The sequence below is a fragment of the Anomaloglossus baeobatrachus genome, chromosome 1, assembly GCF_048569485.1.
Source record: "Anomaloglossus baeobatrachus isolate aAnoBae1 chromosome 1, aAnoBae1.hap1, whole genome shotgun sequence".
Lineage (NCBI taxonomy): Eukaryota > Metazoa > Chordata > Amphibia > Anura > Aromobatidae > Anomaloglossus > Anomaloglossus baeobatrachus.
In genome coordinates this window covers 417,005,024-417,031,130 of record NC_134353.1, presented here as the reverse complement: position 1 = coordinate 417,031,130, position 26,107 = coordinate 417,005,024, and positions in this window count along the sequence as shown.

Here is a 26,107-nt window from a genome sequence, read left to right as displayed (position 1 = left end):
CTCGAATACACATTTCTCGAGTTTAGCAAACAATGAGTGCTCCCTTAAACGGGAAAGGACACGAACGACATCCTGACGATGAGTCTCCAGATCAGGAGAAAAAATCAGGATGTCGTCCAGATACACCACTACTGAGGATAACAGTAAATCCCTGAACACATCGTTTACGAAGTCCTGAAATACTGCGGGTGCATTACATAACCCAAAAGGCATGACGAGGTATTCATAGTGACCGTCTCGGGTGTTAAAAGCGGTCTTCCATTCGTCACCCTTTCGAATTCGTACCAAGTTATACGCACCCCGCAGATCCAACTTCGTAAAAACTTGAGCTCCTCTCAGTCTGTCAAAGAGCTCCGAAATTAAAGGTAATGGGTATTTGTTCTTTATTGTGATTGCGTTGAGACCCCTGTAATCTATGCAGGGACGCAAATCACCCTCTTTCTTCCGAACAAAGAAAAACCCAGCTCCCGCGGGAGAGACAGACTTACGAATGAACCCCTTCTCTAAACTCTCTCTTATATAGGTCGACATGGCCTCCGACTCAGGTATCGACAGGGGGTAAACCCTGCCTTTAGGTGGAACCGAACCTGGGATAAGGTCTATGGCACAGTCATACGGCCTATGGGGTGGAAGAACCTCAGCACCCTGTTTGGAGAACACGTCAGCGAAATCCAAATAGGGTGTAGGTATGGGAGAGAGATCAGTTGATGCAACCGCAACGACCTTAGGTGGTAAGGGAAGACATCGGGACTGACATTTCGAACCCCAACTAATAATGCTGTCAGACTCCCAGTCAATGTGAGGAGCATGAGTCCGAAGCCATGGAAGACCCAGAAGGACGTCGTCTATACCCTCAGGCAAAACAAGAAAAGAAATCTCCTCTATGTGACCCTGAGACAGGGAAAGGCGCAAGGGAACTGTCCTCAATGTAATGGAGTCAGACAACATAGTTCCATTAACAACACGGACAGGAATAGGCGCCTCTAACATGATAGAGGGAATATTGTGTCCCTTTACAAATCCTGAGGACACAAAAATCCCGTCAGCTCCGGAATCCACAAAAGCCATAATAGGCCATGTATTCTCAGATAACGAGAGCTGACCTGGGATACAACACTTAGAGGGTGCAGAAGACGTCTCTAGTAACCCCCCTCTAATGGTTACTAGGCCAGGGAGTTTCCCTGACGACTAGGACACTTGTTGGCATAGTGCCCAGCCTGACGACATACGTAACATATAGGAGGACCAGACTTGCGTAGTCTGGAGAACGTATGACCTAACTCCATAGGAGTGGGAGATGTTTCAGATGCTGAGGAAGATGGTAGTGGACCCTCAACAACTGGAATAGCCCGATGCTTAGGGCGTGAGGAAGAGACCTCGAGTCTACGTTCCTTATGGCGTACATCGATCCTCGTTGCAACTGTGATCAAGTCCTCCAGAGAAGCAGGGACCTCACGAGTAGCAAGGGCATCCTTGACATAGCCTGCCAACCCTCTCCAGAAGATAGGAATCAACACCTTCTCTGGCCAATCTAGTTCTGCCACCAGAGTTCTAAAAGCAATGGCATAAGAACTAGTGGATAACGAACCCTGAGATAGATCTAACAGTCTCAGGGCCGCATCATGGGTAACCTGCGGACCCATGAATACCGCCTTAAGAGCATCAAGAAAGTCTTGATGTCTCAGAGTAACCACATCAGAGCGCTCCCATAGGGGAGTCGCCCATTCTAAGGCTTTGTCCTGAAGTAATGAGATGATAAAGCCTACTCTGGACCTCTCCGTAGAGAAGCGAGAAGAGTTGACCTCTAGGTGTATCTGACACTGACTAATGAAACCACGACATGATCTGGCATCGCCAGAATATCTGTTTGGCAGAGCAAGTCGAGGATCATGTGCAGATGTCACCATGGTCTGAGGTTTATCCTCTATACTCTTGAGCCGTGACTCAAGTACTTGTATGTAACGGTGTAACTGCTGATATTCTGCCATAACTGACCAGACCCTTGGCTCAGTCCTAATGTTACGGGGGGCTGTCTGATAATAACCGAAAGGAGTATCAGACAGTCAGGGTCCACCGTGCAAAGACTTTGCTGCAGACTATGGCAGAGTGCAATACCTCTGTTAACTCACAGAAGGATATAATAAGTAAGTAAAGCAATTCCTCCCTTACTTGGAGGGTGTGTGGAATGATCTCTGTTAACAATCACAGAGACAAAGGCAATGTGTGCGAAATGGCACCTACCTAGGTCCGCTCTTCTAGTGGTGCAAAAGAGACGAACAACAGCGTAAGCCGCACAAAGCTCCTACCTGCGTTCGCTCCACTAGTGTGCGAGGACACGAACCACTAGATATGGCACCTGCCTAGGTCCGCTCTTCTAGTGGTGCAAAAGAGACAAACAGCAGCGTAAGCCGCACAAAGCTCCTACCTCTGTTCGCTCCCCTAGTGTGCGAGGATACGAACAACTGCCAGACGCAGTATAAGGAACGTTACCCTAGCGGCAACGTCCACCTACGAGTAGAATCACAAGGCCCAGCCAGACCATGTGCCTCAGGCACCTGCCTATGTCCGCTCCCCTAAGAGGTAAGGATACGGACAGCAGCCGAAGCTGTAAGGTATAAGAACGCTACCCTGCCGGTAGCGCTCACCTAGCATAGACAGAGGAATGCCTAGAGGAACGCGCACAGAGCGTCTACTCATATGCATGAACCAAGAGGACTGAGCACCATGCGGCGTGTGTCAGGGTCTTATAAAGACTCTGTGCCTCATCCAAGATGGAGGACACCAGAGCCAATCCGCTGCCAGAACGACAGGAGTGACGTCATGCTGGCCTATCACCGAGCAAGACGTCACAAGCACATGACCAGCGACCAATCGGCATAGAAGGTGTCAGAGACATGTGACCTCGTGTCAGCGATGATGTCACCCACACATGTGCAATGGCTCCAAGATTGGACTTAGTCTCCGGCGCTCGCACATGTGCAGTAGCAAGAAATCTGGACTTAGTCTCCAGCGCTCGCACATGTGCAGTAGCACGAAATCTGGACTTAGTCTCCAGCGCTCGCACATGTGCAGTAGCACGAAATCTGGACTTAGTCTCCAGCGCTCGCACATGTGCAGTAGCAAGAAATCTGGACTTAGTCTCCAGCGCTCGCACATGTGCAGTAGCAAGAAATCTGGACATAGTCTCCAGTGCTCGCAGCAACCGTAACACAGAGCCTGCGGGCAAAAGGGCTCCTCCGGCACATATACACGCTGGGGAGCGGGTTACCATTGGGAATCCATCAGGACCGAACATACAAAAAGGTGCAGGGAAAGGCAGCCACCACCAACCGTCCGGGAGAATCCACAGCAGCCGGCTGCGGGACCCGTCCGTCCAGCCATTTGGTTTACCAGAGACTTTGCATACAATTGTGGCTAAGTGAGTACAACCGTGCCATCCGGCACCGCGCTGCGCAGTCCAGCCGACCCTGCACCTTGCCAACCCTGCCTCCCCGTCACCTCACCGGGCCCCCAGGACCACCAACCCCTACCCACGGAGGGGGAAAACAACATCCCAGCTGTTCCCTACCATCGCTCCCGGGATCCCCGCCACCAGCAGCGGTGGTGCCCATCCTCACCACAACCCGTGGGTGGCGTCACGGACCAAATCCCCAAACCAAACTACCCCCTTTCACTCACGGGCGAGGAGCGCCGCTCGAGTCCCCGACTCCGGCCCACCGCTCGAGCCACCGAGCAGCCATCACAGCAGCGCCGGACCCGAGCGTTAGCGAGTGCAGCGCAGCGGCGTCCTCCCCGCCCGCGACACCAACGTCTGTGGGCATGGCTCCTTAGGCCACATCCAGCCGGGAGCGGACTCCTGAGTTTTATACTGGGAAAGTCCAACTTACACAACGGTGCAGGAAATGGATAGAGACCACCAGCTGGGTGGGCGATCCCGAACGCAACCAGCCGAGACATCCGGCCACCACCACCTTGGTTTACCTGAGACTTGTGTGTCATCCTAACAGTGAGTGCTCCAGCATCCCCTGCGGTCGTCATCTCCCCCTGCATGCACCAACCGGGTCCCGGGGCCACCATCCCTGCCCACGGAGGGGTTAACAACTTGCTGCACAACTTCTCCCCCGGGTGCCCAGTAACAGCAGCGGTGGTGTCCCATCTCACCACACACCGTGGGTAGCGTCACAAATCTATTACGGCCTAGCCCGTACATCTACTTCCCCCATTTCATTCGGCGTGTCCGCGAGATACCCTGGTCTGGAGATTCTCGAGCCACCACCCCTGAAGGTCCGGGCCCGAGCAGTGACCGGCTGCTGGCATGGGGGAGGCACATTATGATCATCTGTTATGGCATTTTAATGCAATGTTGAGGCGACCAGAAAAACATAATTCTGGCATTTTGATTTTTTTTCTAGCTAAGCCATGTACTGATCAGATTAGTTGATTTTATATTTTGATAGCTTTGGCATATCTGAGTGTAGAGATATTCTAAATATGTGTATTTTTTATTGTTTTATTTTCAATGGGACAAAAGGGGGGTGATTTGAACTTTGAGGTTTTTTTTTTATTTTTTCTGGGGACTTTATGCCTGCACTATGCTTCAGCATCCCTCTTATCAGCAGAAATACTGTTCTCTTGTGAGTGTCAGCGTTCCGCCAGTCTTCACAGGAAGTGAGTCATTACAGTGACAGAGGTCATTATCTGATCTGGCTGTAATGGCAACCCATTGGTGCCCTGTGATCATGTCACGGGAGCGCCGATAGCAGCGGGGGAATGACGAAATCCCTGCCGGAATACATTGGATCATGCCATCAGACTTTGACAGCGTGATCTAAGAGGTTAACATTTGCTCCTGTTAGCTTCACATGTTGGCTGATCAGCTACCCTACCACAAGAGGTACTAATGGCAGACAGTATAAGGCTGGTTTCAGATGTCCGTGTTTCAGGTACGTGTGACATCCGTTTTTAACATGGATGCCACTCGTACCCATGTTATTCTATACTGGTACTCACACGCCTTGTTTTCACACGGACTGTGTGACCCCTCGTGGACCCGCACTCACACACGGACAACCGGAGAAAACACGGGTCTTTTAAATAAAAAAAATTATCTATATTTACCTGTATCCAGTTGTGTTGTCTTCTGCTCTGCTACCTCCCGCTCCTGACGAGAGATGAGCCACCCCCCTAGAGTTCGAGTTCGGTTTGTCGAATGGTGCCCTGTTCGACAAACCGTTCGACGAACCATTCGACGAACCTCTCGAAGCCCATTGAAAACAATGGGAGGCAATCACAAACACATAAAAACACATTATAAATGTACACAAACAGTTAATAAACATTGCCATAACACTTACCTGTCCCCGCAATGCGTCCTGCACTCTGTCTCCCGCAGCTTTTCCATCGGTAATCGCTGCGTCCTCCCGGTAACCAGCAGTGATGACAGGACCTATCGTGACGTCAAAATAGCATGTGACCAGTCACGTGTCTATTATCTCATTGGCTACAGACTGGTCACATGGCTTTGGCGTCATGCTAGGTCCTGTCATTGCATCTCTCCGGTACATGGTGCATGTTTGTGTATCGCCGTGTACTGGCGACATACTCTAGCACATGGTCGACTCCCCGTTCTGCTTCCCCATTTCGTTATTGACACAGCCGGTCAATAACGGAGATCACCGTTGCCATAGCAACGCGCCTGTTAGCGGTGACGTCACCGCTAACAGCATACAGCGGCACCGGGAATCACGTGATCGGAGCACCGTTGCTATGGTAACCCGTCTGTCACCGCTGTGACGTTACTCCTCACAGCCAGCAGCACTGATCACTCATGGAGTGAAAAGCCTGCACGGGGAGCAGCAGCGTCTTTCTCCCATGCAGTGCTGCTGATGTAGCATAGCTGCGTGGGCTGAAGGAGAAAGAAAACAGAAGACCATGGATCGTGGAGGGATAAGAGGGAGTAATACAGATGGAGTATCTAATGTGTCTGTGTATTTATTTCTATTAAAGTATTTTTTATCTGTGGTGTCTTTTTTTAACCCTTTATTGGAGATTCTTAATGGCCGGGTCAAACTTGCCTGATATTAAGAATCTCTAACTTAATACTAGCTAGTAAAGCAAAGCTAGTATTAACTCATCATTACCCAGCGAGCCACTCGGCTTCATGGCTGCTGGAAGAGTTGGATACAGCACCAGAAGATGGCGCTTCTATGAAAGCGCCATTTTCTGGGGCGGCTGCGGACTGCAATTCGCAGCAGTGGGGCCCAGAAAGCTCGGGCTAACCTGTGCTGCAGATCCAATCCCCAGTTGCCTAGTTGTACCCGGCTGGACACAAAAATGGGGCGAAGCCTACGTCGTTTTTTTTTTAATTATTTCATGAAATTCATGAAATAATTGAAAAAAGAGCTTTCCCTATATTTTTAGTTCCCAGCCGGGTACAAATAGACAGCTGGGGGTTGGGGGCAGCCATACCTGCCTGCTGTACCTGGCTAGCATACAAAAATATGGCGAAGCTCACGTAATTTTTTTTGTAGTTTTTTGGCAAAAAAAATAAAAAATGCTTCCCTGGATTTTCCATTGCCAGTGAAGGTAACACCAAGCAGTGGGGGTTAGCAGCCAGTATCTGCTTGGATTACCCTTAGCTAGCAATACAAAAAATGCAGCAGGAGCCCATATATATTTTTTTTAATTATTTATTTAAATAACTAAAAACAAAAAGGGCTTCCTTGTATTTTGATTGCTTGACATCACAGTGCTGTAAAAATAAATCTTTAAAAAAAATGACGTAGCGCTCCGCGGTATTTTTGATTCTCAGCGCAGATAAAGCAGACAGCTACGGGTTGCCACCCCCATCTGCCTGGCGTTACCTTGGCTGGCAATCAAAATACAGGGAAGCCCATTAATTTTTTTATTTAAAAAAATAGTTAAAAAAAAAATGACGTGGGGTCCCCCCATTTTTGATAGCCAGCTAGGGTAAAGCAGACGGCTGTAGCCTGAAAACCACAGCTGGCAGCTTTACCGTGGTTGGGGATCCAATGTGGAGGTCACCCCAGGCTCTTTTTTTATAATTATTTTATAAATATTAATAATTACAAAAAAAAGTAGGGTCCCCCCAAATTGGATCACCAGCCAAGGTAAAGCGGACAGCTGTGGTCTGGTATTTTCAGGGTGGGAAGGTCCATAGTTATTGGCCCTTCACAGCCTAAAAATAGCAGGCCGCAGGCGCCCCAGAAGTGGCGCATCCACTAGATGCGCCAATCCTGGCGCTTCACCCCAGTTCATCCCGTGCCCTGGTGCGGTGGCACACTGGGTAATAAATGGGGTTGATACTAGCTGTAAGGTCACCTGACATCAAGCCCAGCAGTTTGTGATGACTTTGGACCGTCTAGAATATGGAGGGACACGCTCACGGAACGTATCCCCCATTTTCTAGGAGTGCAGACCCTCCATGTGAGGAGTGTGGGTGCAATGAATCTGCACCCACTCTCCCCGGGTCCACAGCAGCAGAGTCCATGTCGTAACTGTTGCTACCAAAGCTGCAATGCCCTGCTCATGAGGTAAGGGCATGTCTAATCAGGAGAACTATTCTACGTTTCCAAATATTGGTATTTGCTGAAAATATTGCTATTCCACCTACTATATATTGGGGATAGGATCTTGGAGATGGAATACCCCTTTAAGTCCAGTTATCCAGCTGAATGAATACTAAACAACAGAGCTCGCTATTTAGACATGTTTTCTTGTGGCGTATAACGGACTCTTATGTTTGGTAGTGGTTCAGAAGGGCAACTATAAAATCAAATACCTCCATTTGGAAATGTAGTATAGCTCTCCTGATCAACTATGTTCCTTACCTCATGAGGAGGGCATTGCAGTAGCTTACAGATGCATGGTTACCACCATTCACTGTGTCTGAACACAGGAATCTGAGCTGACAGCCGCTCTGTGCATGCGGCAGTGTCTATTGTGAAGGAGGGGGCCGCGGGGATCAACGCTGCACAGGTACCGTGGGACACCGGGGAACCCCGGTGGAGTTATAGGGGGTGACCTGGCAGGGCCTGGGGAGGAGTTTTCTGTCACATGTGTCATGGCACATGCGACAGAAATCAGAGGAGTAGGGTGAATGCGGCCGGCGCGCTGCTGTGCGCGCGGCCATCTTGGATTTCCGGGAGGGGGTCGGGGGGAGGGCACTTTGACGACACCGGGGGACCGGGGAGGAGATTTATCTCCCATCTGACATGTTTGTTCATGCCAGATGGGAGATAAATAATTTTTTTACCGGCGCTGTCATTTACTGTAACGTGATCATCGGTATACGGTGTATACCGGTGATCACGTGAGCGGGGACTGGAAAAAACGGCCTGAATCATGATCTTTAGGGTCTCAGCTACCCCTGAAATGCAGGAGATTTTCTGACGCTGGGGGGCGTAATTCACTTATTTCTGCCTGCTATTTATAAACGGCAGATCAGAATAAGGCTACATTCACACGACTGATCCGTTTTTGAGGTCCGCAATATACGGTCCGTTTTTTTTCACGGGTGCATCCGTTTCCGTTCCGTATACGGTCCGTATGTCATCCGTTTGTCATCCGTGTGCCTTCCGTTTTTTTTGCGTACTGCAAAAAACTGAAAGAGGGAAAATACATAAATTTACCCAGGATCCATAGCTTCAACCTACATGGGGCGGTCACATGTTCACTCAAGTGCCATTTTCTACTGCTTTTCACAGCGTAGAGTGCTCTGGTGATTTTCTCGTGCTTGTACACTTCATATCAGTCTTTTCTGTCATTATAATGGCAGAAAGACACATAATGTCCCACTCTCCTGCATTTTGTAATTTTGCACCCTTTGGTGCCTTTCATGTGGCACTAAGGGGTGCTTAGCCTTGTATTTAGCCAAAAAAATAAATAAATTTAAAAAAAAAAATGACGTAGGGTTCACCCTATTTTTGATAGCCATCTTGGGTAAAGCAGACGGCTGCAGCCTGAAGATCACAGCTGGCAGCTTCACCTTGGCTGGTAATCCAAAACTGAGGGCACCCCACACTATTATTTTAAATTAAATAAATAATAATAATAATAAAAAAAAAAACAAAAACACTTGCGGTCCCCCCAAAATTGGATCACCAACCAAGGTAAAGTGGATAGCTGGGGTCTGATATTCTCAGACTAGGGAGGTCCATGGTTATTGGACTCTCCCCAGCCTAAAAATAGCAGGCCGCAGCCGCCCCAGAAGTGGTGCATCCATTAGATGTGCCAATCCTGGTGCTTCGCCCCAGCTCATCCCGCGCCCTGGTGCGGTGGCAAGCGGGGTAATATATGGGGTTAATACCAGATGTGTAATGTCACCTGGCATCAAGCCCTGGGGTTCGTGAGGTCAGGCGTCTATCAGATACTCGACATCACCAACCCAGTCAGTAATAAAAAAAAAAAGACGACAAACACATTTTTATTTGAAAATACACTCCCCAAAACATTCTCTCTTTCACCAATTTATTAGAAAGAAAAACAAATCCAGGTCTGCTGTAATCCAAGGGGTTCCCATGACGATCCATACCATAGTCACTGTCCCAGTCAATGAAGAACAGAATGTTCCATCTTGGCTGGGAGAGCAATGCAGTGACCTGAGCTAACATCAATAGGTCAGCCCAGGTCACTGCAGGGGATGACAAGTGCTGCTGTCAGGAGCGAGGTACATTACCTGCGGTGACGATCTCCTGCACTGCTGATAGCAGAGCTGTCACTGACTTCAATACTAGTTATAGTGTCGGATCGGCAGCGAGAGGAGGAGATGTGACACGCGGCGGCAATGGAGGACAGTGACAGCGTTGAGGTCGGGAGGGCGGGACTTCATCACCGCAGGTAAGCCGAGCTGGGTAATGTGTGCGGAGTGCGAGCTGCCTGGAGACAAGCAGGGTAATGTGTGCGGAGTGCTAAGTGGGTGGAGCCTAGCGGGGTAATGTGTGTGGAGTGCGAGGTGGGTGGAGCTAAGCAGGGTAATGTGTGCGGAGTGCGAGGTGGGTGGAGCCGAGCTGGGTAATATGTGCGGAGTGCGAGGTGGGTGGAGCCATACGGGGTAATCTGTGTGGTGTGCGAGGTGGGTGGAGTCAAGCGGGGTAATGTGTGTGGAGTGCGAGGTGGGTGGAGCCGAGCGGGGTAATATGTGCGGAGTGCGAGGTGGGTGGAGCCGAGCGGGGTAATATGTGTGGAGTGCGAGGTGGGTGGAGCCGAGCGGGGTAATGTGTGCGGAGTGCGAGGTGGGTGGAGCCGAGCGGGGTAATATGTGTGGAGTGCGAGGTGGGTGGAGCCAAGCGGGGTAATGTGTGCGGAGTGCGAGGTGGGTGGAGCCAAGCGGGGTAATGTCTGAGGAGTGCGAGGTGGGTGGGGCCAAGCGGGGTAATGTGTGCAGAGTGCGAGGTGGGTGGAGCTAAGCTGGGTAATGTGTGCGGAGTGCGAGGTGGGTGGAGCCAAGCGGGGTAATGTGTGCGGAGTGCGAGGTGGGTGGAGCTAAGTGGCGTAATGTGTGCGGAGTGCGAGGTGGGTGGAGCTAAGCGGGGGAATGTGTGCGGAGTGCAAGTTGGGTGGAGCCGAGCGAGGTAATGTGTGCGGAGTGCGAGGTGGGTGGAGCCGAGCGGGGTAATGTGTGTGGAATGCGAGGTGGGAGGATCCGAGCAGGGTAATGTGTGCGGAGTGCAAGGTGGGTGGAGCTGAGCTGGGCCATGTGTGCAGAGTGCGAGGTGGGTGGAGCCAAGCGGGGTAATGTGTGCAGAGTGCGAGGTGGGTGGAGCCAAGCGGGGCCATGTGTGCCGAGTGTGAGGTGGGTGGAGCCAAGCGGGGCCATTTGTGCAGGCGGCGGAGTCCGAGGTGAGTGGAGCCTAGCGGGGCCATGTGGCGCTGAGGACGTCAGTGCCGGGGACTGCATGGCTGGGGACAGGTGAGTGTGAGTGTGTGTGTGTGTGTGTGTATGTACATGCCGAGTGCAGGAGGGGGCGGAGCCGAGCGGGGAAGTGTCGGCTCCCTGCACACGTAACCAGGGTAAATATCGGGTTACCAAGCAAAGCGCTTTGCTTGGATACCCGATATTTACATTGGTTACCAGTTTACCGCAGGCTGCCAGCGATGGCTCCCTGCAAACTGTAGCTGTAAAAAGCCCTGCTTTTGGTGATTGAACCATTCTCGAACGTAACTCGAACTGTCGAGCTTTTAGCAAAAAGCTCGAGTTCGAGTTCGATCTCGAGCACCCCACAAAATCACTCGAACATGAAATTGACGAACCTCGAACATCGCTCATCTCTACTCCTGACTGCCGCTCATTATATTGATTGATTATTCACTGCACAGAGGACGTGGAAGCCAGAGCATTGCCGTAGACTTCAGTGCTGGGGACAACATCGCTGTGGACAGGTGAGTATCCAGCAATGTGTTTGTGTTTGTGCGTGTGTCTGTGTTCAGTGTATACATGCATGTGTGCAATGTGTGTGTATGGGCTCGGTGTATCCATATGTGTCTGCTATATGTGTAAACACATGTATGTATATGTGCTCAGTGTATACATGTGTGTGCTATGTGTGTATGTGTGTAGTGAGAACCTGGAAGCCGGAACATCGCGGGGCAGCATCGGGGACTCATCAGAGGTCCCAATTAACTCTGATGAACCCCTGAAGTCACCATCCTGACACCCGCTCTAGCGTGGTTGTCACAGGGTCTCATCAGGATGTCATTAGAGTTCATTGGAAGCTCCAATGACCTCCTGGATGTCACTGCGCACACACTGCTATGTGAATATGTACCGTCCCCGTGCCAGCACCCGGGCTGCTGCTCGGATCTGGATCCGCTGTGGCTCGAGGGGTCTCCAGACCCGGGGGTCGCGTGGCCACTTGATTAAAATGGGGGGGATATGTACAGGGCGGTTTTTGGAAACTTTGTGACGCCACCCACGGTGCGTGGTAATGTGAGGGACCACCGCTGCTGTTGGGGAGCCCGGTGACGATGGTGTGGCAGCCTGATGTTTAACCCCTCCGTGGGTAGGGGGTTTGTGTCCCGGGGCCCGTTGATGATTTATGGTGTTTGGGTACCATTGGGGATAGGAACAGGGGTTTTCAATGTACTCACTCAGTCCCAGAATAACTACACCGACAGCTTGTAAACCAGAATTCTGAGCACCACTGCAGCTTGTAGGGAGCACGCTTGGGTCAGTGCCCTTGGTGTTGCTGTTAGCCTGTGGCCCTGTCCTTGGCACCTTTGTCTCTGTTGGACCCATGGGTATAAAACTCTTCGGGTCCCGCTCACCCGTATGGCTAACGGAGTGAGCTTGCTTTCAGGGTTCACGTGTAGGATTTCTGTGGACTGTAGTGGGAAAGTCCTTTCCCATCGGTGCGCTAGTACCCCGATTTTGGAGCGGGTTGGGGATGACACTTGAAGTCTTCACCCCCGTCGGGTAAATTACCGGAACGCGTGAAGCTACTTTCCGGCCTGGGGTCCACATACCCCGTCGTGCCCTGGCCCCTGCCCTGTGATAGATCAAGGCCTCTGGCCGCCATCCTCTGCAGTCCGTGCCCCTTGACACTGTCCCCTGTGACCGGGGTTCCAGCTCCTACCAGGCCCAGACCAACGTCTGCCACCTAGAACACAGGAGCTCTGCTCCGTGACCGCTCCTCACGAGGGTCACCACTCTCCACCTCTCCTCCAGCTCAACTTCAGCTCAACTCTCGCTCAACTGTCACTTTCCTCACTTTCCCCTCACCAAGCCCCCCATGTGGGCGGCCCTATTCCCTTCAGGCCCCCCAATGGTGTGTCTGGTAGGTTAAAGTGGGAAGTGTTCCTAGGATTTTGATTGGCTAAGCTGTTAGCAACACCAAAGGACCAGGATCCGTAACCAAGGAGGGTGGATACTGTGCAGAAGGGCAGATTGCACAATACCCTGTGACGACCTGATAGGCCAGGGCGTCACAAATACTCACCTGTCCCCGCTATGTTGTCCTAATCGGTGCTGTCCCCGCGATGCTTCTGCTTCTAGCTCTGCACACCAGTGAATATTCAGTGAGTATAATGAGTGGCGGTCAGGAGCGAGAGGCAGCAGAGCTGATGAAAACAGCAGTGGATACAGGTTAATATAGAATATCATTTTATTTCACAGACATGTGTTTACTCCGGTACCTGTCACACGAATGCAAACACAGATGTCACATGTATGACACACGTATGACCATAACCATGCGTGTGACTTGTGTACCTCCCCGCCGAGCCGCTCGGATCCGTGTTCGTACGGTGGGTGGCTCGAGCCCCTCATGGACCCGGGGGTCACGTCGCTCTGAAAGGGGGTTGGTGCTACACGCAGGGACTTCGGTGGGGAGTTCCACGGCCAGGGCCGCGGTGGTTTGTAAGGGATGTAAGTTTGTGACGCCACCCACGGGTTGTGGTGAATGGATGGACACCACCGCTGCTGTTGACTAGGCCTCCCGGGGACGGTGTTGCGCAGCTTGGTGTTGACCCCTACATGGGTAGGGGAGTGATGGTCCCGGGGGCCCGAGGGAGGTGCTGAGGCGTGGGGATGGGTGCGTGCTGGGTGCTGGTGCGGTGCGCGGCCCGAAGGCACTGGTGTACTCACTATGACACAATACACTGGAGTCTCTGGTAAAACAAATGGGATGATGAACGGGACCCGCAGGCGGCTGCAGCTTCTCCCTTAACAGGTTGGTGGTTTCCGCCTTTCTCCTGCACCTCTTTCTGTGAATGTTTTGACTCCTATGCCTAAGCATCGGTAGTCCGCTCATGGCTTGCTGGGTGTCTCGAGAGCCCTATTTGCCCGCAGACGCTGGCCCTTTGGGTCTCTATGCCTTGGCGGTGGCTTTACCCTGTATGGTTGGGCTGTTGTCTTCTAACGGGTCTTGTGTGGGAAAGGTCCTTAAGTCCAGTCCTCAATCAGTTGATTTGACTTGGCCCTGTCGGTTCTGGGCTTCGTACTGGGTCTGAGTACCCCTCCTGATGCTCCGGTTTCCAATCGGTTCCCTCGTTCGGTACCGGCGAGGCCATCGCCCGACCCCGGTCCCTACGGTTCCACTGGCTGTAATCCCAGCTCCTGCAGGCGGCCACCACTGTCTGCCTCCTTGCCAGAGGTGCCTGGCCTCCAACCCAGACACCTGAGTAGAATATGGCAGGCCTGGTTACAGGTCTGCCCTTGAACTCGACCTCACTCCTTCACTGTCAAAACTCATCTACTCTAGAACTACTGCTTTTTCCCGCCTCCAGGCCTGTGAACTCCTCGGTAGGTGGAGCCAACCACCTGGCTACACCCCCCTGGTGTGGACATCAAACCTGGAGGGTGGTGACAAGGTGTTGAAGTTTGGCTGCTGTCACCTTTCTAGGGAGGGGGTGGGTGTGCATGGGACTACTTGGGACGACCTGACTAGTCCAGGGCGTCACATTCCCCCTTGGTTTAATGCAGACTGTCCGCGGGCTGCCCGCCCATCACCGGTTTATTTTGTTTCTGAAAGATAAAAAACGGGAACACAATACAAGTATTCTGTCGTATAAACTTCAAATATTGGCTTTTTAAATCTTCCCTTATGGGAGGCACATACTTAAACGTTACAAACGGTAACACTTTTATTAATGCGGGAAACGGGACCGGCTCCTTCAGTCACCCACCCAAACAACGTACAAGAAAAAACAATTAGAAGTGCACAGCCATAATTTATATGGTAAATTTATCAGGAATAAGGGGGTGCACCTGTCAAGCAAAACCAACCATAGTAATCACAAGAAAAGCGCTTGACCAAAGGCACTCACTCCAGATTTAAAGTAATATAATACGATTCTTTATTTATGTATCAAAAAGTTTAAAACCACACATACAAAATACAACACAGTGCAGACATATTAAAAAACACCAAGGACAATGGTAATGAAACCCAATCCAAAAAATCTTCTCCAAGAAATATATATTGTACCAGAATCACCATAGATAGTTCAAAATGCAAGACAATACAGATAAAGAGTCAGAAAAATAACCATCTTATAAATAGGTATATACTGAGACAGACATTCTATCTTTCAAGCAGCATTATGACCAAATGGTCAAAACAGCAGCTGCAATGCCTCATAGGAAAAGAGTTCCTATCATGGTGATTCCCTATCTAAAAATGGAAGTGGAGAACCTGGCCCAACGCGTGTCGCTATGTTAGCTTCATCAGGGGCAGTGGGTATCACAGGAAATGATCACACATAAACAGACATTCATACACGTGCTAATAAACTATTAAAACCATATTGCCTACCAGTGTGGTGCATGATCCCTCATGGCATTGCATTCAGGGAGTGCTCAGTGGAGCAGGAAATCATTTCTAACAGCTCATGCAGCACCTGCGTTAGTTTACGCAAAATACGTACTTAAGATGTTTCGTGAATACCAAAAATAGAGCAACTTATGCAAATAGCGTTTAAGCTGTACATTTTCAGAAACAGTCTTGGAGCAGCATTAAACAGAGGAAAAATACGTAGGGCTTGCACAAAATATATGTTAGGGGGGTTCTAAAACTAGAATGATGCAGCGCAACCTACATTAGAGACATTGGATTACAGGAGGAGGAGCAGCATGGTTACAAATCGACTAAGCTATTTTTTAGATGTACAAAATTTTATGAAGCGCTTAAACTGACAACATAAAGCACATATTTTGAGGCGCTTTTTTTCCCTTTTTTTTCCCCTTCTTCTCAGACAAAGAGGTATAGCACATCCCATATTTGTAAAGAGTATTATTATTATTATTATTATTTATTATTATAGCGCCATTTATTCCATGGCGCTTTACAAGTGAAAGGGTATACGTACAACAATCATTAAGAGTACATAACAGACTGGTACAGGAGGAGAGAGGAACCTGCCCGCGAGGGCTCACAGTCTACAGGGAATGGGTGATGGTACGATAGGTGAGGACAGAGCTGGTTGAGCAGTGGTCTACTGGACTGAGGGCTATTGTAGGTTGCAGGCTTGTTGGAAGAGGTGGGTCATGAGGTTCCTCTTGAAGCTTTCCACGGTAGGGGAGAGTCTGATGTGCTGAGGTAGAGCATTCCAGAGTATGGGGGATGCACGGGAGAAATCATGTACGCGATTGTGGGAAGAGGAGATAAGGGAGAAGCAGAGAAGGAGATCTTGTGAGGATCTGAGGTTGCGTGCAGATAGGTACTGGGAGACTAGGTCACAGATGTAGTAAGGAGACAGGTTGTGCATGGCTTTGTATGTCATGGTTAGTGTTTTGAACTGGAGTCGTTGGGTGATGGGAAGCCAGTGAAGGGATTGGCAGAGTGGCGAGGCTGGGGAGTAGCGAAGGGAGAGGTGGATTAAGCGGGCCGCAGAGTTTAGGATAGATTGGAGGGGTGCAAGAGTGTTGGAAGGGAGGCCAGAGAGCAGGAGGTTGCAGTAGTCGAGGCGGGAGATGATGAGGGCATGCACTAATGTTTTTGCTGATTCTTGGTTAAGGAAAGCACGGATCCGGGAGATGTTTTTGAGTTGTAATCGGCATGAGGTGAAGAGGGCTTGGATGTGTGGCTTGAAGGCTAGAGCAGAGTCAAGGGTTACTCCAAGGCAACGAGCTTGTGAGACTGGGGAGAGTGAGCAACCATCAAGTTTGATGGAAAGGCTTGTTGGAGGAGATGAGTGAGCAGGAGGAAAAACAATGAATTCTGTTTTGTCCATATTAAGTTTTAGGAATCGCGCAGAGAAGAAGGATGAAATAGCAGACAGACATTGTGGGAGTATAGCCATAAATATTTATGAACCACACTTTTACACAGCATATGCATTAATTTATGCAGAATACATATTTAAAGGTTCTTGAAAAAGAGTTGAGCCAAGATCCTATATGGAAGACACTACTACCCATGCCCTATATAGATAATCCAAGATATATAATATAAAGTTTATGCTAATTTATGCAAGGGGTGGATTAAATAGGGAATTCCCTTTAGTATATATATGATTTGGATCCCATACGCCACAATAGACAGAGTCTCATATACAGATCAAAGTCCACAAGTATTTCCAGGAGGTACTCAATCAGGATATAGAGTGTAAATCCTGAATAGATCACAAAATAGGAACCTTACTTCATCAGAAGATGGTTCTATAATCCAAGAATAGAAGGTTTGTCAGTATAACAGATGATTGGCACACCAGATCATGCCCTACCTGTACGGGAGTATCATTTCCTCCAGATATATATAAGCAGATTGTATAGAATATTTACGGCGCATATTACCCCAACTCTCATTATCCATAATGATAGATAAAGGTGAGTATCTACATACCACACACATTCGTGCGGATTTATCTATGATGCAAGTTTCCATGCAGCCCTAATTATTTATCCGGGTTCAAGGGTGGATTATGATTGAGTTCCAAACTATAAATCGACTAACATCCAAGAGGATAAAATATGAGAGACAAGTGCCATAGCAATATTTGAAGTAATGTATCTAAAGAGCCACATATGATGGTACCAATATCCCCTCCATATAATGTCTACCAAGGACACATATATAGAAGGAACATATATTTTTCAAGATAATAAAGAGCAAGACATAGGGATCATGCACCACAGTCAACAATTGGCAAAAAGTGAAAGAAGAAGCTTATCCAAAGGAAGTCCCATAACATTGAAAAAGATGTAGATCATTCTCTAGAAGTCCCGAGCAGTGGTCCAGATCATCAATTCATGAGAAGGATGAATCGGAGAAACATAGGATCATCAATCTTTAAAAGTCCCGAGCAGTGGTCGAGATCATCAATTCATGAAAGGGATGGATTGATAGGATCATCAGTCATGGAAATGGCAGCTAGAGGAGGAGAGTCACATCCATTATAGTTGGTTCTAAAAAAATAGATGGAAATTAAAGATATTAGGATGGAAGCACGACCACACATCAACCTAGGAATCCCGAGAATAGAAGTTCTTCATTCATGCCCATTGGCGATGTTGATTCCAAGAGGCATATCCAGCGGGACTCAAGTTGCAGGAGACATTTCTGATAGTCACCCGCTCTTATATTCGTCACCAATTTCTCCAATCCAATAACTTGCAGTCCTGTGGGTTTTCCACGATGACATCTGTGGAAATGGGAGGCAACGGAGGTTAGCATCTTACCCTTTATGATGTCACTGTGAGCCAGATTGATGGTAGATATATGCTTCTGGCAATGCTTCCTCAATTCCTGAGTGGTTTCACCTATGTATAATTTGGGGCAAGAGCATATTAGGGCATATACTACATTTACAGATTTACAGTTAATATATGACCTCAGTTTATACCGTTTGCCGTTAAGTGGATGTACAAAAAAATCCCGTGTTGGCACCATATATTCACAAACGCTGCAGTCCCCACAGGCAAATGATCCAAGGAGCCTGAAACCACGGCCCACAGAATGAGTAGGGCATACAAAGTGACTCCTCATCAGGCAATCACCAATGTTCGGGGCCTTTTTTGCTGTAATTCTTGGACGGTCATCAATTAAATCTCGTATTTTGGGGTCAGCTTTCAAAATTCGCCAATGGTCCTTTAAAATATTGTTGAAGGGATACCATTGATTATGAAAGTTGGTAGTGATCCTAATCTGCGTATCTGGTGTCTTCTCCTTTGGTAGTAGGAGAGATGATTGGGATTGTACCTTCGCCCTCTGGAATGCCTTGGAGATCATTTTCTTGGGGTAACCCCGTTGTCTAAAACGTTCCGTGAGCTCTTTTGCTTCACTGAGGAAATCCTGATCCGAGGTACAATTCCGTCTCAGTCGTAGAAATTGGCCAGTTGGAATACCATTCTTTACATGTTGAGGATGGAAGCTTGAGAAATGCAAAAAACTACTGGTCGCCGTTTCCTTCCGATGCAAGTTGGTCACAATTCTGCCATTCTCCACAGATAACTTCAGATCCAAAAAGATACCCTTTGTGGGGGAAAGAGAGTACGTAAGGAAGATGTTTAACTGGTTATCATTGAGATATGTGATGAAATCTTTACATTCAGATTCAGATCCCTGCCATATGAATGCCACATCGTCTATGAAGCGAAACCATCCAAATACATTATGGCGGAATTGTTCTAGGGGGTAGACAATCAGAGCCTCCCACCATCCCAAGAAAAGATTTGCCAAAACTGGTGCGCACCGTGCGCCCATTGCTACTCCAGAGGTCTGGAGAAAGAATGTTCTATCAAAAACGAAATAGTTGTGCGTCATCACAAAATTTAGCAAATCCACAAGGAAGGAGTCATGTAGCCTATTAGAGCATTCTTTTTTATCCAAGAAGTAGGTAACGGCCGCCAGACCATCTTGATGGGATATGTTTGAATAAAGTGATTCCACATCGCAGGTGACAATTAATGAATCTGGTGGGATCCGATGGTAATCTGCAATAGAACTTATCTTTATTGAGTTGCCTGCCCACCTCCTTAAGGTACATCTCCGTGGGCCAGAGCACCACATTGCCACCCTTGTCTGCCTCTTTAATTAGAAATCCAATGTTGTTTTTAAGTTCAGAGAGGGCCCTCTTTTCCCTGATGTTTAAATTATTGCCACCAGGTGGCCCATCAGGTAATTCCAGAATATCTTTTTTTGTAAGTTCGAAAAAAAGCTGGATGGATGGAAAGAGGGATAAGGGAGGAGAGGTGGTAGATTTATTTTTTTGTACGTTGTATATGGGCTTGTATGAGCCTTTCTGAGTTGCACGCCTGGCTATTATGCTAATTGTGATTTATGATATGCGTACTTAATTGGGATCATTTTTTATTGGAGTTATTGATCCTACCTTGGTACAGTTGGTGCTTGTTGTCTCTATGGCATCTAAATGGGATATGAGAGAATCCACTTGGGCTACTGAATCAGCTAATGTATTTAATACCACATCTAATGCCCCTATAAGTAATGAATTCACTCAGCTTTGTAAGGATATTACTATGGCACACAAATCTGGCATTAAGACCTGGTGGAACATTAGAACACTTGAGGAATACTTGAAAATGTCTATTATACCTAGAGGTCTTAGGGTTCAAATCTTCCCAGCATGGGAGATACAGGCTCCTTTTAAAGATACATGGGAGAAAGGTCTTCTCCAATGTTCTCGGATAATCATTAATATGTTATTAGAGCATGACAGAGCCCTTATAGGTGAAACAAAAGAGCGAATTAAATTATTGGAAAATAAGCTCTCTGGTTTTGATAAAGAAAAACAAGTTCAACCTTTCCAAAGTCAACTAGGCACTGTGTTGGATGATTTTGAGAAGATTATAATTGAAAAGAAAAAAAGGAAATTTAGTAGAGATAAGGAGGACTTTGCGAATGGAACAGCTTATAGATGGAAGTATAGGGATAATTCACGTGGCATGAATCCTATCGGCTCTACCATGGAACGATCTGCTCTCATGACCTCCAGCGAGAGCGATTTTTTAGGCTCAGGAAGCAGCGACGCAGAAAGCATATCAGACGGGCAAGAGGACGACCAAGAAGACAGGGGGCCAGATACAGGAACCCCAGCCAGAGGGGAGACAACTACAGACGCACATACTTCCACAAGTGACACCTGAGATGCCCAATCAAGGAAGAGAAGGATCCTTATACAATGTGAATGCTCTAAAGGTAATAAATCTGACTGAATTCATTCTAACAGAAGATCAAAAATCTGTGTTGGAGCGAGGGCTCACTTTTTCTCCCACCAACAAAGCTGACAAATTCACCTTGATCAAAGATGTTTATTTATTCTGCAGAAGGCTTATATTCCGTGCAACCAAGGATCGTTGAAACATGCATTGATATGGATCAGCGGGTTCTGCATGATCTCTTGGACCTTTTGCAGAAAAATGAAACCACACCAGGTAGGCCTCCATGCCCTTTAAAAAATAAATCTACCACCTCTCCTCCCTTATCCCTCTTTCCATCCATCCAGCTTTTTTTCGAACTTACAAAAAAAGATATTCTGGAATTACCTGATGGGCCACCTGGTGGCAATCACTTAAACATCAGGGAAAAGAGGGCCCTCTCTGAACTTAAAAACAACAAGGGATTTCTAATTAAAGAGGCAGACAAGGGTGGCAATGTGGTGCTCTGGCCCACGGAGATGTACCTTAAAGAGGTGGGCAGGCAACTCAATAAAGATAAGTTCTATTGCAGATTACCATCGGATCCCACCCAAACCTTCCAGAAAAATCTGGGACATCTCTTGGATTCAGCTCAGGAATATGACATCATCACGAAGAAGGAGAAGAACTTCCTTTGGGTGGCCAAACCTATGGTACCTACTTTCTATCTACTCCCAAAGGTACATAAAAGTTTACAAGATCCACTGGGCCGTCACGTAATCTCTGGTAATGGCAACCTATGTGAGAAGGCAGGTTCATACTTGGACTATTATTTACAACCCTTAGTCCAGAGCCTGCCTTCTTATATACGTGACACCACACACTTTATACATAAAATCAGTGACATCTGTATTCCACCAGATTCATTAATTGTCACCTGCGATGTGGAATCACTTTATTCAAACATATCACATCAAGATGGTCTGGCGGCCGTTACCTACTTCTTGGATAAAAAGGAATGCTCTAATAGGCTACATGACTCCTTCCTTGTGGATTTGCTAAATTTTGTGATGACGCACAACTATTTCGTTTTTGATAGAACATTCTTTCTCCAGACCTCTGGAGTAGCAATGGGCGCACGGTGCGCACCAGTTTTGGCAAATCTTTTCTTGGGATGGTGGGAGGCTCTGATTGTCTACCCCCTAGAACAATTCCGCCGTAATGTATTAGGATGGTTTCGCTTCATAGACGATGTGGCATTCATATGGCAGGGATCTGAATCTGAATGTAAAGATTTCATCACATATCTCAATGATAACCAGTTAAACATCTTCCTTATGTACTCTCTTTCCCCCACAAAGGGTATCTTTTTGGATCTGAAGTTATCTGTGGAGAATGGCAGAATTGTGACCAACTTGCATCGGAAGGAAACAACGGCCAATAGTTTTTTGCATTTCTCAAGCTTCCATCCTCCATACCCCAAGAAAATGATCTCCAAAGCATTCCAGAGGGCAAAGGTACAAAGCATTCCAGAGGGCGAAGGTACAATCCCAATCATCTCTCCTACTACCAAAGGAGAAGACACCAGATACGCAGATTAGGATCACTACCAACTTTCATAATCAATGGTATCCCTTCAACAATATTTTAAAGGACCACTGGCGAATTTTTAAACCTGACCCCAAAATACGAGATTTAATTGATGACCTCCAAGAATTACAGCAAAAAAGGCCCCGAACATTGGTGATTGCCTGATGAGGAGTCACTTTGTATGCCCTACTCATTCTGTGGGCTGTGGTTTCAGGCTCCTTGGATCTTTTGCCTGTGGGGACTGCAGCGTTTGTGAATATATGGTGCCAACACGGGATTTTTTTGTACATCCACTTAACGGCAAACGGTATAAACTGAGGTCATATATTAACTGTAAATCTGTAAATGTAGTATATGCCCTAATATACTCTTGCCCCAAATTATACATAGGTGAAACCACTCAGGAATTGAGGAAGCGTTGCCAGAAGCATATATCTACCATCAATCTGGCTCACAGTGACATCATAAAGGGTAAGACGCCAACCTCCGTTGCCTCCCATTTCCACAGATATCATCGTGGAAAACCCACAGAACTGCAAGTTATTGGATTGGAGAAATTGGTGACGAATATAAGAGGGGGTGACTATCAGAAACGTCTCCTGCAACTTGAGTCCCGCTGGATATGCCTCTTGGAATCAACATCGCCAATGGGCATGAATGAAGAACTTCTATTCTCGGGATTCCTAGGTTGATGTGTGGTCGTGCTTCCATCCTAATATCTTTAATTTCCATCTATTTTTTGAGAACCAACTATAATGGATGTGACTCTCCTCCGCTAGCTGCCATGTCCATGACTGATGATCCTATCAATCCATGCCTTTCATGAATTGATGATCTCGACCACTGCTCGGGACTTTTAAAGATTGATGATCCTATGTCTCTCCGATTCATCCTTCTCATGAATTGATGATCTGGACCACTGCTCGGGACTTCTAGAGAATGATCTACATCTTTTTCAATGTTATGGGACTTCCTTTGGATAAGCTTCTTCTTTCACTTTTTGCCAATTGTTGACTGTGGTGCATGATCCCTATGTCTTGCTCTTTATTATCTTGAAAAATATATGTTCCTTCTATATATGTGTCCTTGGTAGACATTATATGGAGGGGATATTGGTACCATCATATGTGGCTCTTTAGATACATTACTTCAAATATTGCTATGGCACTTGTCTCCCATATTTTATCCTCTTGGATGTTAGTCGATTTATAGTTTGGAACTCAATCATAATCCACCCTTGAACCCGGATAAATAATTAGGGCTCCATGGAAACTTGCATCATAGATAAATCCGCACGAATGTGTGTGGTATGTAGATACTCACCTTTATCTATCATTATGTATAATGAGAGTTGGGGTAATATGCGCCGTAAATATTCTATACAATCTGCTTACATATATCTGGAGGAAATGATACTCCCGTACAGGTAGGACATGATCTGGTGTGCCAATCATCTGTTATACTGACAAACCTTCTATTCTTGGATTATAGAACCATCTTCTGATGAAGTAAGGTTCCCATTTTGTGATCTATTCAGGATTTACACTCTATATCCTGATTGAGTACCTCCTGGAAATACTTGTGGACTTTGATCTGTATATGAGACTCTGTCTATTGTGGCGTATGGGATCCAAATCATATATATATACTAAAGGGAATTCCCTATTTAATCCACCCCTTGCATAAATTAGCATCAACTTTATATTATATATCTTGGATTATCTATATAGGGCATGGGTAGTAGTGTCTTCCATATAGGATCTTGGCTCAACTCTTTTTCAAGAACCTTTAAATATGTATTCTGCATAAATTAATGCATATGCTGTGTAAAAGTGTGGTTCATAAATATTTATGGCTATACTCTTTACAAATATGGGATGTGCTATACCTCTCTGTCTGAGAAGAAGGGGAAAAAAAAGGGGAAAAAAAGCCTCAAAATATGTGCTTTATGTTGTCAGTTTAAGCGCTTCATAAAATTTTGTACATCTAAAAAACAGCTTAGTCGATTTGTAACCATGCTGCTCCTCCTCCTGTATTCCAATGTCTCTAATGTAGGTTGCGCTGCATCATTCTAGTTTTAGAACCCTCCTAACATATATTTTGTGCAAGCCCTATGTATTTTTCCTCTGTTTAATGCTGCTCCAAGACTGTTTCTGGAAATGTACAGCTTAAACGCCATTTGCGTAAGTTGCTCTATTTTTGGTATTCACGAAACATTTTAAGTACATATTTTGCGTAAACTAACGCAGGTGCTGCATCAGCTGTTAGAAATGATTTCCTGCTCCACTGAGCACTCCCTGAATGCAATGCCATGAGGGATCATGCACCACACTGGTAGGCAATATGGTTTTAATAGTTTATTAGCACGTGTATGAATGTCTGTTTATGTGTGATCATTTCCTGTGATACCCACTGCCCCTGATGAAGCTAACATAGCGACACGCGTTGGGCCAGGTTCTCCACTTCCATTTTTAGATAGGGAATCACCATGATAGGAACTCTTTTCCTATGAGGCATTGCAGCTGCTGTTTTGACCATTTGGTCATAATGCTGCTTGAAAGATAGAATGTCTGTCTCAGTATATACCTATTTATAAGATGGTTATTTTTCTGACTCTTTATCTGTATTGTCTTGCATTTTGAACTATCTATGGTGATTCTGGTACAATATATATTTCTTGGAGAAGATTTTTTGGATTGGGTTTCATTACCATTGTCCTTGGTGTTTTTTAATATGTCTGCACTGTGTTGTATTTTGTATGTGTGGTTTTAAACTTTTTGATACATAAATAAAGAATCGTATTATATTACTTTAAATCTGGAGTGAGTGCCTTTAGTCAAGCGCTTTTCTTGTGATTACCCACCCAAACAACCTGAACCTTGATGCTGCCCCTAAGAAGTGGGCAGCACCCCTTTTCCCCAGTCCAGGAACGGGCCCAGGCGTTATCCAACGGGACGGGTGCAGGGTTTCACATCTGCTTGTCTTTTCAGAAGCCCCATGTCCAGGGGACACCTGACCGGAAGATGGCCAACGGTTGCAGTGGTGGCGGGCCTCGGCCATCTATTTCCCGCAGCCCCATCCTCCAGTCTGCCTCTCCGGAGGCTGTGAAACCGGGAAGGCGGGTTAAAAGGGGGGGTTTATTTACATGCCCAATAGTTTTTGGGTGGACACTAAAGGACCAGGATCCATAACCAAGAGGGTGGATACTGTGCAGAAGGGCAGATTGCACAATACCCTGTGACGACCTGATAGGCCAGGGCGTAACAAATACTCATCTGTCCCCGCGATGTTGTCCTCAGCGGTGCTGTCCCCGCGATGCTTCTGCTTCTAGCTCTGCACACCAGTGAATATTCAGTGAGTATAATGAGTGGCGGTCAGGAGCGAGAGGCAGCAGAGCTGATGAAAACAGCAGTGGATACAGGTTAATATAGAATATCTTTTTATTTCACAGACACGTGTTTACTCCGGTACCTGTCACACGAATACAAACACAGATGTCACATGTATGACACACGTATGACCATAACCATGCGTGTGACCAGTGTACCTCCCCGCTGAGCCGCCGAGCCGCTCGGATCTGTGCTCGTACGGTGGGTGGTTCGAGCTCCTCACGGACCCGGGGCTCACGTCGCTCTGCAAGGGGTTGGCGCTACATGCAGGGACTTCGGTGGGGAGTTCCACGGCCGGGGCCGCGGTGGTTTTTAAGGGATGTAAGTTCGTGACGCCACCCACGGGTTGTGGTGAATGGATGGACACCACCGCTGCTGTTGACTAGACCTCCCGGAGACGGTGTTGCGCAGCTTGGTGTTGACCCCTCCATGGGTAGGGGAGTGATGGTCCCGGGGGCCCGAGGGAGGTGCTGAGGCGTGGGGATGGGTGCGTGCTGGGTGCTGGTGCGGTGCGGCACGGTGCGCGGTCCGAAGGCACTGGTGTACTCACTATGACACAATACACTGGAGTCTC